Raw genomic sequence first — 16,454 nt, forward strand, 5'->3', positions numbered from 1 at the left:
ACAGGACCAGATACATAAAAACAAATTCACATGCTACATTTTTCAGTAACTATTTCAAAAAAGGTAGCAGGCGCTCCTCTCCAGAAAGAACATGGCATGATAACCTGTTCTGAGATGAGAGTTTGCAGCACACACTTTTTGCTCACTGTACCTTTCACAGATGGGAAATATCCATTTGCATATCAGTCTTTGTCCCGCCCACATGGGCAGTCCAGCACCGAAATGCTATCGCAATTCCTCTCTAAACAAGAGTACCAACAGCAACCCCATACACATGTTTCAGCCTTGTTGGGCCTCATCAGTGAGGTGAAGCTGTGCCTCTCTGAGCACACTGAGCAGGGAGTCCATGTCTGGTTGCCCCCAGGTAACTCAGGGTGACCAACCCCAAGTTCCTTGCAAATATTTCAAAAAAGTTAGCAGGCGCTCCTCTCCAGAAAGAGCATGGCATGATAACCTGTTCTGAGATGAGAGTTTGCAGCACACACTTTTTGCTCACTGTACCTTTCACATATGGGAAATATCCATTTGCAGATCAGTCTTTGTCCCGCCCACATGGACAGTCCAGCACCAAAATGCTATGGCAATTCCTCTCTAAACAAGAGTATCAACAGCAACCCCATACACGTGTTTCAGCCTTGCTAAGCCTCATCAGTGAGGTGAAGCTGTGCCTCTCTGAGTACAGTGAGCAGAAGGTCCACGTCTGGTTGCCCGCAGGTAACTCAGGGTGACCAACACCAAGTTCCTTGCAAATATTTCAAAAAAGGTTGCAGGCGCTCCTCTCCAGAAAGAACATGGCATGATAACCTGTTCTGAGATGAGAGTTTGCAGCACACACTTTTTGCTCACTGTACCTTTCACAGATGGGAAATATCCATTTGCATATCAGTCTTTGTCCCGCCCACATGGGCAGTCCAGCACTGAAATGCTATGGCAATTCCTCTCTAAACAAGAGTACCAACAGCAACCCCATACACACTTTTCAGCCTTGTTGGGCCTCATTAGTGAGGTGAAGCTGTGCCACTCTGAGCACAGTGAGCAGGGAGTCCACGTCTGGTTGACCCCAGGTAACTCAGGGTGACCAACGACAAGTTCCTTGCAAATATTTAAAAAAAGGTTGCAGGCACTCCTCTCCAGAAAGAACATGGCATGATAACCTGTTCTGAGATGAGAGTTTGCAGCACACGCTTTTTGCTCACTGTACCTTTCACAGATGGGAAATATACATTTGCATATCCGTCTTTGTCCCACCCACATGGGCAGTCCAGCACTGAAATGCTATGGCAATTCCTCTCTGAACAAGAGTGCCAACAGCAACCCCATACACGTGTTTCAGCCTTGTTGGGCCTCATTAGTGAGGTGAAGCTGTGCCTCTCTGAGCACAGTGAGCAGGGAGTCCACGTCTGGTTGCCCCCAAGTAACTCAGGGTGACCAACCCCAAGATCATTGCAAATATTTCAAAAAAGGTAGCAGTAACTACAGCAGTCATTTAAATGAAAAATGGCAAGGGTTGAAAAGCAGCCATTCAAAAACGAACTACGCAGTCCATCTGTGTTCATACTGATTCAGTGCAATCCAAATACTAACAATAACATAATAACATTAACAATAACACACATTTATATAATTAAAAATACAACAGAAGATAATGACGCACAACAACGGTTCCCTTGGAATCACGATCCATTTTAGCAGAATTATTTCTTCCATCATTCATTTTTCTTTTGTTTCAGAAGTTTGTTAATCTCCCTTTTGCCCATTCCAACATACTTTGTGAAACGTTCATACTGGTTAAGGCCAGGCAGTAGCATTAGTAAACTCACAATAAGGTGGGTAAGGAGGAGATTGTGTACCTTCTGTCCTAACAAAGCCACCACCATAAGCGTATTGATATTTGTCATGAAGTACATTTTAGGCTTTTCTTCCTTCAAAGACAAAAGAAGATTCCACCATCCAACAATTCTTCCGCGAGTTTCAACAAGGCTGTTACACATCTCATGAAACCTTTGCTGCTGTTCAGTGGTCCACTTATTGGACCCAAAGATTTTAGGTGCAAGGGTGTGGACAATTTAATCTGCCAAACATAGCAGCATTATAAAAGACGAAATACCCGACAGGACTGACGGGTCCAGAGAGTAAATCATTAGGAAAACTGAAGAAATTGCTCCGATCACAGCATCTGAACAACAAGGTTTTTTCACAACGAAAAACTCTATCAGAAACCAAGATGACTCCTCCCCATCCTTGCAGATGCTCTTCGATGTGTGCTGTCTCTGCGGCCAGCAGGGTGGTGCTACTGTTATCACCCTCTGCCATCATTCCTTTGCGAAATCTGACTGCAACCAAAGAACCTCGAAGTGACACTGTTTTTTATTTTACTTTCACATTTTGAACTTTTTTTGGGAATGTTTTTAAGGGCAGAAAACAGAAAGCATAGATATACCTATCCAGAATATAAAACATACATACAAAGGTCTCCTGTCCCATGCCATCACAGCAACACTTTCAGCATTTTTAAATGTGCTTTGTTTGGTGCTTCTGAAAATGATTCTGTGCACTGGCCATAACCGCCTCATGCACCAATTCACCTGGGCTGAAGGTGTGCCTGACAATAGGCAACATGGACTGATTTGCCAGACATTTCTGTCCATGGCACTGCCACGTGGGACATTGAACTAGGTTTCCACATTCCCTGGAATGCCACCAGGGATTGGCTTTCCTTCGATCGGTAGGTACCATCCTGTCATTGAATGTGCAGGACACACTCACTGGTGTGAGTTGTCTGCACTTCCAACAATGGCATCACTGTTGTCCTGATGAAGTCAATGCTGCTGACTCATCATCATTACTGGTGAGGAGTTGTGGTGGGTGGAACTTGTCATACATATCCCAGTGCTAGTGTCCAAGTTGTTTGGGAGGGCCGTACTACCAATTGAATTGGCGGCAGAGATCTTATCCCTCGAAATGGACTGTAACCCCAGTCATAAGGTGCGGCCCATGATTCTAAAACCAATTCAGTAACCCTAAAGTAATCTGAGGCCAAAGAGGTGGTGGGAAAGAGGCAGCAGCCTTCTCAACCACCATGTTTCTGGGACTTCCTAGAACCCTCACTGGGCTTCATGCCTCCTCCAGACCCCTGCAGTACTGGCTATGCAAATGGCTCATGCTTCTCTCCTGCCTGTCGATCAGTGTCACTGCCATTCCCACAATAACGCCCATTAACATGCCCATCACCTCCAATCCCAACAGCAACTTCTGCAAAAGCAATATCTGCTGTAGGGGGCATTTTGTCTGCCCTGCTCATCCAAGAATTCTCAAAAACTGTTCCTCCCCCTTTTTTGATTCCAAGTAGGAGGATAGGTGATTCACATCCACGGGATACAGAGTGCTGTACTCCAGTTGCACAGAAAACACTACATCAAATTCCTCCCACTGAATCCCTGCCATTTTCCCAACAAAAGAACAGAGGTTCTCCAAAACAAATGTGTTTTTTAATTTGCTCTAAGAAAGGAAATAATGGAGGTTTGTCAACTAAAATATCATCAAAACAAAAAAGTAAACTGGTTGCCGAAGTAATTTGGCTTTCAAAATTAGAAAAGGATTCCCCATTACGGGTCCAGCGAAAACCCTGCTGGTGCTACTGGCGGGTTGCTGCCGGACCCGTAAATAATTTACTGGTGCCAGACTTCCCGGTGCCACACGGCTACTACAAGTCCCACAGCCGGGAAGTCAGGCACCAGTAATTTTGATAATCCCCATTCCCATAGAGTCCTATGGGCCTCTATGGGAGTGGGACACGAGTACATCGGCACCATTAACAACGGTGCCGGTGCTCCCATGACAAGACTGCCTCCCGTGACAAGTCTGCCTACCGTTGCCACTGCGCCCGGCAGGGTCAGACCTGTCGGGCACAGTAGCTCCTGCAGGCATACTTGTAGTTTGCCCGTCTGGAAACAAGGGTGCCGGTGAGCATACTGGCACCCTTGTTTCCGGCCCGGGAACCTTATAATGAGGCCCTATATCTTCTTAGGAAAATCCCATTTCATTTAGTTAAGGCTACCTTGCTGTCCTTCTTCAGTACAAGGAAAGGAGAAGATTTATGCCCCAACACTTGAAAAATTCACTTGCCTTGGTGGTCGATAATGTTAACCATCTTGAAAAGGGTGAGAAAACAGAAGCCTTATAGAATTTCTATTTCCCCTCATATGAGGCAATCGAGTTAATGAGAGATGGCATGCAAAGTATGCTGTCTTCATTTCTATTGTGCAACTAACAAGACCAGTATCCTATGTTCCAATCCTTCCTTTGCAAGGGTATTTGCCACCACAGGTAGCTACCTGGGAGTTCAACTGGGGGGAACTGATAAATGGAATCAATCTGCACCCCAATGGAGCACCCCAGAATCCCCAGAGCAAACTGATGTTCTCTACAGACAGCCACAGCATCTGTGTGCTGTGAAGGGAGGATTGAGATCCATCTTGGTCTGTGTGCATGCCAAGCCTTTGTATAGGCTTTACCTATAGGTAAGGGTGCTGTGGCTGATCACACTTTGATATTGCATTTCCAGTTGTGCCATTGGTTAAAATCTGCATTGTCACAAATCCCCACCTAGCAGGTGCCAAGACTAGATACATCTTTCAATCTAGGAGTAGCACCTCCACCAGAGAATGACACAGAGGGCTGTGTAGCGAGACAGACAGCAGAAAGCTGTGTAGCGAGAGAGTAGTATTGTGGTACTGTTTCTGTAAGCATAGGTGAAGCTACTCTTCCCTTTGCTCAGCAGTAAGTCTGCTTTCTCTATGACAAAATGTGACACTTTTTGTGGCTCCACACTAGCTCCAAAAATAATACAAGTTGGACACTCAAAAAATAATCCATATATGACATTAATTTGTCTTTTCAAATTATGTTGCAAAATTTCTGTTACTTTTTGTTACTTTGTTCTAGTCCAGTGAGAACCCTTTTAGTGAAATGTCAAAGAGCGACACATTTGGAAGAGTTATCCAGTTCTAACTACCTTTGATATTTTGGAGGTTCGGGTTACGTCATCTGAGCCAGGTCAAACACTCAGCAATGTATAAAGGGAACAGGCATCACCCACCTTTAATCAGTAGCTGGTATATTTTATTTCAGGCAGAACGTTTCTGGTAGGTGAAGTCACAGTGAAGGAAGTATAGTTACAATTGGCAATTGATTTAGAGGTGTGGAATTCGAGTATAATACATTACAACCCCAGTTACTTCCTTGAATGTGACACATAAGTGACTAAGACTAGCCTTGGCCTGACATTCAAAAAAGGAAATCTTAGTGGTTAGCTTGAGTGTGATACAAGTGAAACCTGTTATACGAGAGCAGAAAGACCCAGTAAATAGCGTTAGGTTCCTACACAAAAAGTGTTTTTTTGTGACTGGGGAGAAGGTCCTAGACACTAGCTGGAATGTGGTACACCTGTGTGACTTTATCTAAAGCAGCAGAAACTATCAGCTACTAGTTTGTGTGTGATACAGACACGTGACTTTCTCTAAGCAAGATGGAAACCCCAGTCACTCACTTGAATGTGCGTTTTACTAGGATGGTTGAAAGGCCAAATGACTAGCTCAATTTTGACACAGACATATTGTTTTAGGGAGGATAAAACTCCATTGGCTAGCTAGAATGTCATGGATGACAGACATGCATGAGTGTCAGAAGAAGCAAAAAATCCAAGTAACTAGATTGAGTGTGAAACACACATGTGACTGTGGTTATATAACCCACTACCAGTGGGTAACATAGCTATTAGGAAGCAGAACATCTCACTCACTAGTATGAATGCAGCATGCAAATCTGACTTTTTCCTCAGGTAGCAAGACATTCAAATGACAAACCTGTATGTGATATGCATTAAATTTGATGTCGGGGCAGTAAATCACAGTGGGAAGTTTTAGTTCCATTTACATGAAGGAACATACAAGTCAAAAGACTGGCCTGATTTTGAAGCATGACCATTACTTGTGTTCCTTACGGAGGTAAAATCCTCTTCCATCAAGACAGCGTCAGATGAACGGACAAAATGTCAACTCAGCAGATGAGGAATTGCAAGCTAAAAGTATAGGTCATGTGTTAGGTGATGCTAGTGACATTGAGACCTGTCGTGCTGGCAGTGAGTCAAAGGTGTTTTACGAAATCACCCAAACCCACATGGAGAAGAGCCATTCTCGCAAACAAATTGAATGTTGCACCCACACAAGAGTAACGCCCTCAACCATGTATTTGCTCTCCCACACCAGGGAGCCTCTGAAACCTTTCTACCTTGTCTTCCTAGATAATTGTATTCTCCTCAGTTCTCCCTTCAGCACTTGATGTCCCTGCCTTCACCTCAGCTGTACCATATTCCCCTCCTGATGGTGAAACATCTTTCCTTTTTTTTACTGTCACCACTTGGTCTGCTCCTCATTCACTACCTACTGTGGCCTCCTCCAGCTGTGACTACCACTTTTGCCAGCTGATGTGTATACCCCCCTACTCTGTATCCCTTGTTCCCCCTGATGTTACTGCCTGTTCTGTGCCACTTATAGCTTCTGATGTTATCACCTACTCCCCTCTTGGGTATGACCGCCTCTTTCTGAACCGTTGATTTTACCGTCGTCCTCTTGCTATCACCTCTTTCTGGACACTCTCTCCTTCTGATATTATCTGCTCAGCTGGCACTGTCTCTTCTTCTCATATTACAGCCTCCACTTTCATGTTCTCACCTTCAAATGTTGATACCTTTTTCTGCAAATCCTCCCATTCTAATGTTACTACCTCTTCCTTCTTCCTCTTGGCTGTCACCAACTCCTTTTACTCTTGACCATCTGGGCGCTAGTAGATAGGAAGTTGGTTACATGGGTACATACATACAAGGGTGCATAATATACAAGTCATTTGATTCCAACTGTGAATTGGTATAAAACATGAGTACAATAAGAGTGATCAAGTCATACATGAACAAATGAGGACAAGTATGGGTGGGCACGGTGCAAGAGGCTAATGTGGAGATAAGGTTAGTTCTTATTGAGTAGCCAGGTGTTAGCACATCTTCTGAATTTTTTCGAATACTTGGATAGTTTTTACAACCTGTGGTAGAGTGTTCCATCTTGGGTGGCTAGGACAGGGAAGCTGGAGCCACCAGCTCTTTTGAAGTTGTATCTCGGTACTAAGAGGCAGGAAGATTTAGAGGATCTCCTGGTGCGGGTGGATGATCTTAAGTTGAATTTGGCATTCAGGTAGGTTGCGGCTCTGTGGTTCAATGCTTTGTGTGTGAGGCATAACGTTTTCAGATTGATTTTATCTTGAATAGAGAGCCATTTGTAGAGTTTTCTAGTTGTTCAGGATGGACTTATTAGCACCGAGGTAAAGACCGTTGCAGTAGTCCAATTTAGATTGTATAAGTGCTCTGGCTATTATAAGACAGCTGTTGGGTGATAATAAGGGTCTGCACGTCCTGCTCAGCTTACCTGTGTAGGCGGTAGCTGAGGCAGTCATATTTACGTGTTTAGTAAATTTGGAATTTGCGTCGAAGTAAAAACCTAAGGTTTTTACATCTTTAGCGATGGGTATATTGTTCCAGTCTATGCAAATGCTGGTGAAGTTTGGACTGAGTTTCTGTATGTTGGTCTGTGATCCAACCAGTAGTATCTCAGTCTTATCATCATTCAGGCAGAGGCCGTGAAGGGCCATCCATGCCTGGACGATGGTGTAGATGCCATTCATCCTGGCTACGTGTATATCGCAGTTACCAGGTAAGGTTAGGAGTATCTGGGTGTCATCTGCGTAATTGGTGTATGTGACACCCAGAAGGTCCAGTTTATCAAATAGGGGCTTTGTAAAGATATTATACAAAGTGGGCAAGACACATGAACCTTGTGGTACGCCGCAAGTGATGGGAATGGGGTCAGCCGCTGCCAAAGGTGTGAAGACCCGCATGGTCCTATTATCAAGGAATGATTGAATCCACTTAATAGCTGAACTCGAGAAATGGGCAGCCGATGCAAGGTGGTCACAAAGTACCTTGTGGTCTACCAAGTCAAAGGCCGCCGACAAGTCAAGGAGGAGTAGGATGGTCACTCTACCTTTATCTTTTATTTCGTTAATCTGGCTTTTGAGATCAACAAGGGCAGTTTCTGTTCCATGTTGCGGTCTGAAGCCAGATTGTCGTGATCCAAGAAGTTTGTTAGTTTCAAGATAGTCTTGGATTTGCAAATATGCAACCCTAGCTAATACTTTTAAGAGAAAGGGGACCGTTGTAATTGGTCTATAGCTTGTGGGTATTGAGGGATCTAACATTTGTTTCTTGAGTAATGGGAGCACCCAGGATTCCTTTAGGTTACAGGGTACAGAGTTAATGGAAAATGAGGAGTTAATTAATTTGGTGATAAAAGGGGCCAAATCTCTGGCCGCATCTTTTATTATCTGTGCTGGGCAGCTATTACCTTTGCAGTTGGACAGTTTTAGTGAGCTTATCATTTTTTGTTTCTCTGGTACTGTTACATTAGTGAAATTAAAGCCTGAATCAGTGTTAATAGGGGCAGTAGAGATCGAACTTAAAGGATTGCCTGTGATTATTTGGAATCATTTGTTGGCTATTTTAGTCTGGAGACCAGTGATTGTATTGGTGAGTGCATTTTGTATGCTGTTGCACCAGGGTTTATCCTTCAGGCAGGAGTCTGCAGGTGTGTTAGGGTTTTCCAACTCTCTTAAGATGTTGAACAGTTCTTTAGAGCTGGAGCTTGCTTGATTCATCCCATCATTGAATGTTTCTGTCTTTGTATAGATAATCTCATTTTTGTAGTTAGCAGTGATGTTTGCTAGGTTGGTTTTGTTCTCAATGGAATGGGTGTTTTTCCAGAGCATTTCCAACTTCCTTTTTTCTGAGTGTAATAGTTTAAGTTCAGGGGTAAACCAATAATTCAGATGTGCTCTGGGTTTTCAGCTGCACATTTTTAATGTGGCGATAGTATCTAATGCTTTGATCATAGATTCATTGTAAATATCTACCATCTGGTTTGGGTCACGCATGGGAGGTATGGCATTGAGTATAGGGGTGACTAGAGGTAGGATAGCCTCAGCTGTGATATTGCGTTTGTTTCTGGTAAGGCAACGACGTGCAACAGGACTTTTTATCAACTCTAGGTTGTTGATGTTAAGCTTAAAATAGAGGAGATAGTGGTCGGTCCATGTTAAGTGTAAAGATTAATTTACTGTTATATTGCAATTTAGGTCCGCTAACCAGTCGAGAGTCCTACCTTTCTCATAGGTTGGGTGTGTGATTTTTTGTAGGAAGCTCTGTTCTGACAAGGCATTAGCTACAGAAGTGGCAGGTGTATTGTTAGGATCATTGTAGCTGAGGTTGAAGTCACCAAGGATAATGCTTTGCGCCGTAAGTTTAGTATTGTCTCCTGCTATAGCAGAGATGTCTTCTTCAAATGATCTTAATGGATCAATGGGCCTGTATATAATTTGGAAGGTGATAGTACTTTTAGGTGAAGTTTGGAATTTAATAGATAGGAGTTTGCATGAGGTGACTGGTGGTGAGGTGACTATCCTCATGTCTAGTGTAGATATAAATATAATAGCGGTACCTGCTCCTATAGAGTTAGGTCTATCAGCTCTGAGAATAGAGTAATTTTCAGGAACTGCTAGTACGATAGATGGGCCAGATGTGTCATGCAGCCAGGTTTCCGTTACTGCAAGGAAGTCGATATTGTTAGATAAAATAGTGTCTGCGATCTCAGTTGCATGGGCCACAAGGGACCTGGAGTTTAATAGAGCCCATTTTATGGGGTACTTCTGAGTAGAGGGGGTGTTCTTATTGGCTGGGTTCACTTTTAGCTTACAGTGATGTCTTTTGTGGTTCACTTTTTGGTCGGTGTGTACTGCGGGTGGTATACTAATAGTCTTAGGATTATGTCTATCTGGTTGGCTATAGCCCGTAAAGAGCCTAACTCTTAGTCTGTTGTTTCTGTCAATGGTGTTTGGGTGGAAGTTGGGTATGCCTGTAGGTATGTTAAGTGTAGTGTTGTCATTGATACAGGTAGTGGGAGTTGTAATATTAATCCAAGAAGAGGCTGAATCTAGGGGTAGGATGGAATAGTGTGGGCCTAATACTTGAGTCCCGACTGAAGGTACTCAGTGAAGGTAGGAATGGTGTGGGCCTAATACTTGGGTCCCGACTGAGGGTACTCAGTACAGGTAGTAAGGGTGTGGGCTTGATCATGGGGTGAGAGTAGCGGTTGAGCTATGGTTGGCATCCAGTGGATACACCATCAGGACAATGTTACATGACAAAGTACCAAGCCAGGTAGTGTAGAGTAACAATGGGAGGAGACAGAGTATGCTGACCATGGTGTGTGGATTATGGTTTATCACCATGGGGAAGTATTATGTACCGATAACCAATTATGGTTGGTGGGAGGCCACGTGTGGCTGGTCTGCAGTAATAGGCTGATTCGAAATGTCAACCATTGCCAATAAGGATAAACAAATTTAGGCAACGGGACGGTCAGGTACAAGTAGAGGTAATAATTGCAAACTGACATAGTACGTTTGGTATAGAATGAAGCAACCTACAATTGTGTATACAATAATCAGCAGTGAAACATAACCAACAGTAAGCCTTGGTAGGGCTAAACAGCAAATGGGGCAACTTCAGTAGCAATGGTAGGTACAGTAATCAACAGTGGAGGTACAGTAACCTACTAGAAATAAGCCTTAGTCGGGCTGGGCGAGCTAAATGGGCCAAATTTAGAAGGCAATAGTGGACACAATAATCATCAAGCATCACTGGGTCAGTAAGACAAAGGTAATCCATTATTGGCAGTGGGCATAGGTATAGTATTATTGGCAGTGGGCATAGGTATAGTTGGAGTGGGGATAGGCTAGATGTAGAGTATTAGCAATGGTTGCGAGCAAGCAAAAATGACTGAATAAATCCTAACAACATGGTACACATATGGTCAAACATAGCATAGGCCGGTACAGTCCAATAAATGGTACAGTTGGTGGAGGGAGGTCAAAATGTGCATATGGGCATCAGACTATAAATGTGTGCAGTAGTGCAGGAAGCTCTTAACAGTGGTATTAGAGCGTTAGACAATAGTCAACTCAGTGCACTGATGAGATGAGGATATCTCGCAGGTTAGTTCAAAGAATGGAGTATTACTGTGGCGTGCGGTGGAGCACTGTAGTTACACTTTGCCTTCGACAGCCACCGGGGTTAGAGGACGTTGGTCTAGTGCCAGTGTTTGCCTTGGTGAAGAGCCAAACCTCTCAGTGATCGTGAGAGTAGCTACCCGCGTATTAGTCCACCAATCTTATTAAGTAGATGTTTCTCCGGCTCCTGCAGCAAACAGGGGCAAACAGGGCCATATGATGGCCTTGGGTATGGCCGGCTCTTCCTCCTGCAACCGGCGGGAAGCATAGCCTCGCTTTCATGCCGCATCACGCCCAACATTTTGGATTAAGGCAAAGTCGGCTTGTGTGGCTCCGGACAGTAATGCAGGTAGGTAAAAGCGATTTTTAGCAGAAATAGGGCAAATTAGTGCTCAGGTATGGCACAGCAGGTGATTCTCACCGAAAAGGGGCATGAAGGTTGTGTGGATCCCTTGTCGCCTACGTTGCAGATGTTAAGGCAGACTCTGGATCTCAATGTGCAGCGGCCAGAAGGTGGGGGCTCCTGCCCTCTTCCTCGCCGGACGGGCTGTCTGTTGTAACCTCTCCAAAATCCTTTGACTTTTCAGGCTCTGCTTCCTCCATCTCTCTCTCTCCAATCACTGAAAAAATTGTGCTTTCTGTTCCTCTAATCCACACTGCCTGAGTGGGGCCTTTGAGATTTATAGTCCCTTTCCCCCTTCACCCCTGTGCACTCTGACAAATGGACTGCACATGTGGTCTTTAATTAGGACAGTGCATACACTTGGGGCTACATTTCACATTCTCATACTAGGCACTACTTAACATTCATTTCCCCTCCTTGAAATTCTCTGACACAGCCTGTACAAAGGTCAGGTCTTCTGTTCCTCCAGGGTGTACATTGAAAGAGGAGAAAACACCTTAGTAAGGTGTTTACACTCCTTCTTAAAGATGCAAGTGGGTGTGTGTGTGTTTGTGAATGCTGGTATTCGATTTCTCTGCTAAACAACCCTGAAATTGATTGATATTTTATTTCCATTGCGCTCGTACGCAAGTGTTTCAGAGCACAACAAGGCAAGGGAGGGGACTAGGGGAGAACAAAACAATGATCTTACTAGGCCCAGTGACATTGAGAATGCGCAAGTGCATGGGAGAGGGGGAGGGGTAAAGTGCATGGAAGGAGGGAGAAGTGGAAAGTGCAAAGCAGAGGAGAAACAGATAAATAACAATACATAAATAATAAAGGCAACAAACAGTAGTAATGCAGCCAGCCATTTGCAAGTGCTAGGTTTAAGGCAGCAGACAGGGTAGGTCTGATTAGTGCAGGAAGAAAGATGGGGGGCTTTATGGGTACAGATACAGACCCCAGTGCAAGGGGTGGCCAGGAGGCAGTGCGGGAGGGTGGCAGGGTGACGGGTACCTGGGCCCGAAGGACAGGGGGTGGTCAGGTGCACAGTGCAAAGAGAGAACATATCAGCAGGGGAGAGGGGGAGCGAAGGCAGAAGAAAAGAGGATGGTCTTGAGGTGCTTCCGGAACCAGAGATGGTTCTCCTCAAGTTTTAGAGTGGCAGGGAGGCTGTTCCAGAGGGAGGCCCCAGTCGAAGACAGACAAAATCACACACTGGATATGTTGTGGGGCACTCTCGCAATGTAGCACCTTTTTTATCCAGCATCACAGCCTGGTTGGCCTCTCATTTACTTCTGTGCTCCCAGGGCTGTTGCTGCCCCAAGTATCACAGCCGACAAATGCTCTGTTCTCCGAGCCTCCCCTTCGGTCTGGCAGCGAACCCACTGAAAACAACCTGGCTTGCCGCAGCCCTCCCCCCAGCATCAGGTACTTCATCACTGCTGTACGTTGCTGTTCAATTGAGGTTTTATGGTGTGGAATATTTTATCCACGCCATTGCGCCACACTGCACCCCTTTGCCAATGGTGAAAGAAAACTGCCAAACATCATTTGTGATGTCATCTTTGATGTCCTGGGTGTTAGTGTTAGCAGTGCACGGTGGTGGCGCGAGTTATGGTTGCTTAGTTTACCATAACTGGCGAATTTCAAGGGCTTTTCGGTTTTACTTGGAACCATAATGTCACTTTAACAAAGTGTTTTCACTGAATTTCATAGGTTTTTAGTAGCACAACTTAACCATAACGTCCCTTTAACAAAGTTTTTTCACTGAATTTCATAGGTTTTTAGTAGCAAAGCTTAACAATAGTAACTTTGACTTTATGTACATGTAATATGGAACATACTGAACCACTTCTACTGAATGTAATGTCCGCAAACATTTTTGATGTCCCGGACATAATCGACAGTACCACTACCTAAAAACTCTGGGGGGGGTATATTTAATTGTTATAGTATAACATGATAACATTTAAAAAATAAAGTAGTACACTTATATATTATATGTAGTAATACGTAAGAAATGTAACCCATATATGTACCGCACTAACCATTCATTTAAATACAATATGTTCTAAAATGGAATATACCAAGAGAAGATAAATTGGCTTCTAACATAATTACCTCACAGACACTCCACAACTAAGAGCAAGACCAGACCGACAGAGTACTCAGAACATATCTTACCTGAAATAGTAAGTGTACATCATTTTACTCATATCTTTATAAACTTTCTGTATTAGATTAAAAAATATATATTACATATTTTCTTTTTCTCACAGAAATGTCTAGTACTCTGGAATGGCTAGAGGAGCACTTCCGACATGACGAAATGTCAGAAAATAGTGAAGCTAATGGTACACACTTTACAATATAAACCATTTAATTGTTATTATTTTATATATATTTAACATATATATTTCTTTTTGTACAGAGCTTACCAAAATAGAAAATATGTCTGAAGAAACTGTTATGGAAAACACGCTTGACAGCTTAAAAGAAAAAAATGATTTATTATTTAGCAATTTTAATAATTTGAAAACTTTTGTTGAGGATCATTTTAAAACAAAAACCTCATACCATTGTCCCACATGTAATTGTCCCCCCTCACCATATCCCAGTCAATTATACCCAAACCCTCTCCATAATCCAAAACGTTTTGATGAGATTTCCATCCCTTCTTCACCTGATACCAATCATGTTGAAACCCCTCATTCTCCTGTTATTGTTTCTGTTTCAGCCTCACCTTCTCTGTCATAAATGATTAATATATGTGAAATAAAGTAAAATTTTTATATTGTGTTGTAATTACTTTTTTTAGAACAATGTAGATGTCCGCGGACAGCGCAGGTGTTCTGAAATGTTCGTAAATAAACAAACATGGAGGTGTCCTGGAGAACACTATACCTGTCCGTATTGTTCGCTAGCAAGTTGAAGCTGTTCTAAGAACCCAATTGGTGTCCTGAAATGTTCGTAATTAAACAAAAATGAAGGTGTCCCAAAGAACACTATACCTGTCCGTACTGTTCGCTAGCAAGTTGAAACTGTTCTAAGAACACAAGCGGTGTCCTGAAATGTTCGTAATTAAACGGAAATGGAGGTGTCCTAAAGAACACTATACTTGTCCGTACTGTTCGGTAGCAAGTTCAAACTGTTCTAAGAACACAATTGATGTCCTGAAAAGTTTGTAATCAAACGAAAATGGAAGCGCCCTAAAGAACACTATATCTGTCCGTAGTGTTCGCTAGCAAGTTTAAACTGTTCTAGACCACACACGATGTCCAGAAATGTTTGTTTGATGTGTGACGCACTTTTAATTAATTCAGGACCCAAACACTGTCCGTAGAACATCAACGCGCATGCGCAAACCAATGTCCGAAAATTTGGTGTCCTGCGGACAGGAGCTTCCTTCGCGGACATGTTCGCAAAGGGATCATGTGACCGTGCCCATGCTGATCACGTGTTCTGAATGCGGACACTGTTCGTGTCCCCGAACAATTTAAAAGTACATTTTCGAGTAATCCACAATATTTTTCCATAAAAACTCATCATGGCACAAGTCCCACATAGTAATCCTGAGTTTCTACATATCTTTTGAAACTTTTTTAACCCTTTTTTGTGTCCGATCTGTCCGCGCTAGAGATTATTCTCATTGTGTTTCTGGCTATTCTTCAGAGCACAGCTATTTCTCCAGCAACTTGCTGATTACACCATCGAGATGGCATCCCTCGCTGCAGAACTGCCACCTGGTGCAGCACCTGCTTCAGCACCACCCCCGCCCCCTCCACCACCACCACCTTCCGAAGGGCCTGAAGAGGGGAACATAAGTGAGGATGGCCATGCACCCAACACTCTATGCCCTGGCCACAACCACGGCAGCATATCACACCCATAGAGTAAAACATTTCAACTATGGCCTATGGAAACTTTTAATGTCCGTGGACATTACCAGTGTTCTTAGAACACTTTCAATTTGCCAGCGTACAATACGGACAGCGTCTTCAGAACACCCCCTACGAACATTTCAGGACAACGCGAGAGTTCTTAGAACACTTTCAACTTGCCATCGAACAATACGGACAGCGTCTTCAGGACACCCCCTACGAACATTTCAGGACACCGCAAGAGTTCTTAGAACACTTTCAACTGGACAACGAACAATACGGACAGCGTCCTCAGGACACCCCCTACGAACATTTCAGGACAACGAGTGTGTTCTTAGAACACACCCCCAATTTGTTTATGTGCGAACATTTCAGGACAACGCAAGAGTTCTTATAACACTTTCAACTTGACAACAAACAATACGGACAGCGTCCTCAGAACTCCCCCATTTTGTTTATTTGCGAACATTTCAGGACACCCCGAGTCTTCTTAAAACACTTTCAACTTGCCATCGAACAATACGGACAGCGTCTTCAGGACACCGCCTGCGAACATTTCAGGACACCACGAGAGTTCTTAGAACACTTTCAACTCGACAACGAACAAGACGGACAGCGTCCTCAGGACACCCCCTACGAACATTTCCGGACAATGCGTGTGTTCTTAGAACACACCCCCATTTTGTTTATTTGTGAACATTTCAGGACACCGAGACAGTTCTTAGAACACTTTCAACTTGCCATCGAACAATACGGACAGCATCTTCAGGACAACCCCTACGAACATTTCAGGACACCGAGACAGTTCTTAGAACACTTTCAACTTGCCATCAAATAATACGGACAGCGTCTTCAGTACACCCCCTACGAACATTTCAGGACACCGCGAGAGTTCTTAGAACACTTCAGGACAACGCGTGTGTTCTTAGAGCACACCCCCATTTTGTTTATGTGCAAACATTTCAGGACAACGCGAGAGTTCTTAGAACAATTTCAACTTGACAATGAACAATACGGAC

General features: G+C 43.7%; 1 pseudogene; it reads right to left on the reverse strand.

Annotated features, from left to right (window-relative positions):
- Nucleotides 1-1,706: 1,706 nt before the first annotated feature.
- LOC138579570 (ADP-ribosylation factor-like protein 6-interacting protein 1 pseudogene) lies at nt 1,707-2,313 on the reverse strand (annotated as a pseudogene).
- Nucleotides 2,314-16,454: the final 14,141 nt, after the last annotated feature.

Source organism: Ambystoma mexicanum, chromosome 3p (assembly GCF_040938575.1).
Source record: "Ambystoma mexicanum isolate Mex_15411 chromosome 3p, UKY_AmexF1_1, whole genome shotgun sequence".
Classification (NCBI taxonomy): domain Eukaryota; kingdom Metazoa; phylum Chordata; class Amphibia; order Caudata; family Ambystomatidae; genus Ambystoma; species Ambystoma mexicanum.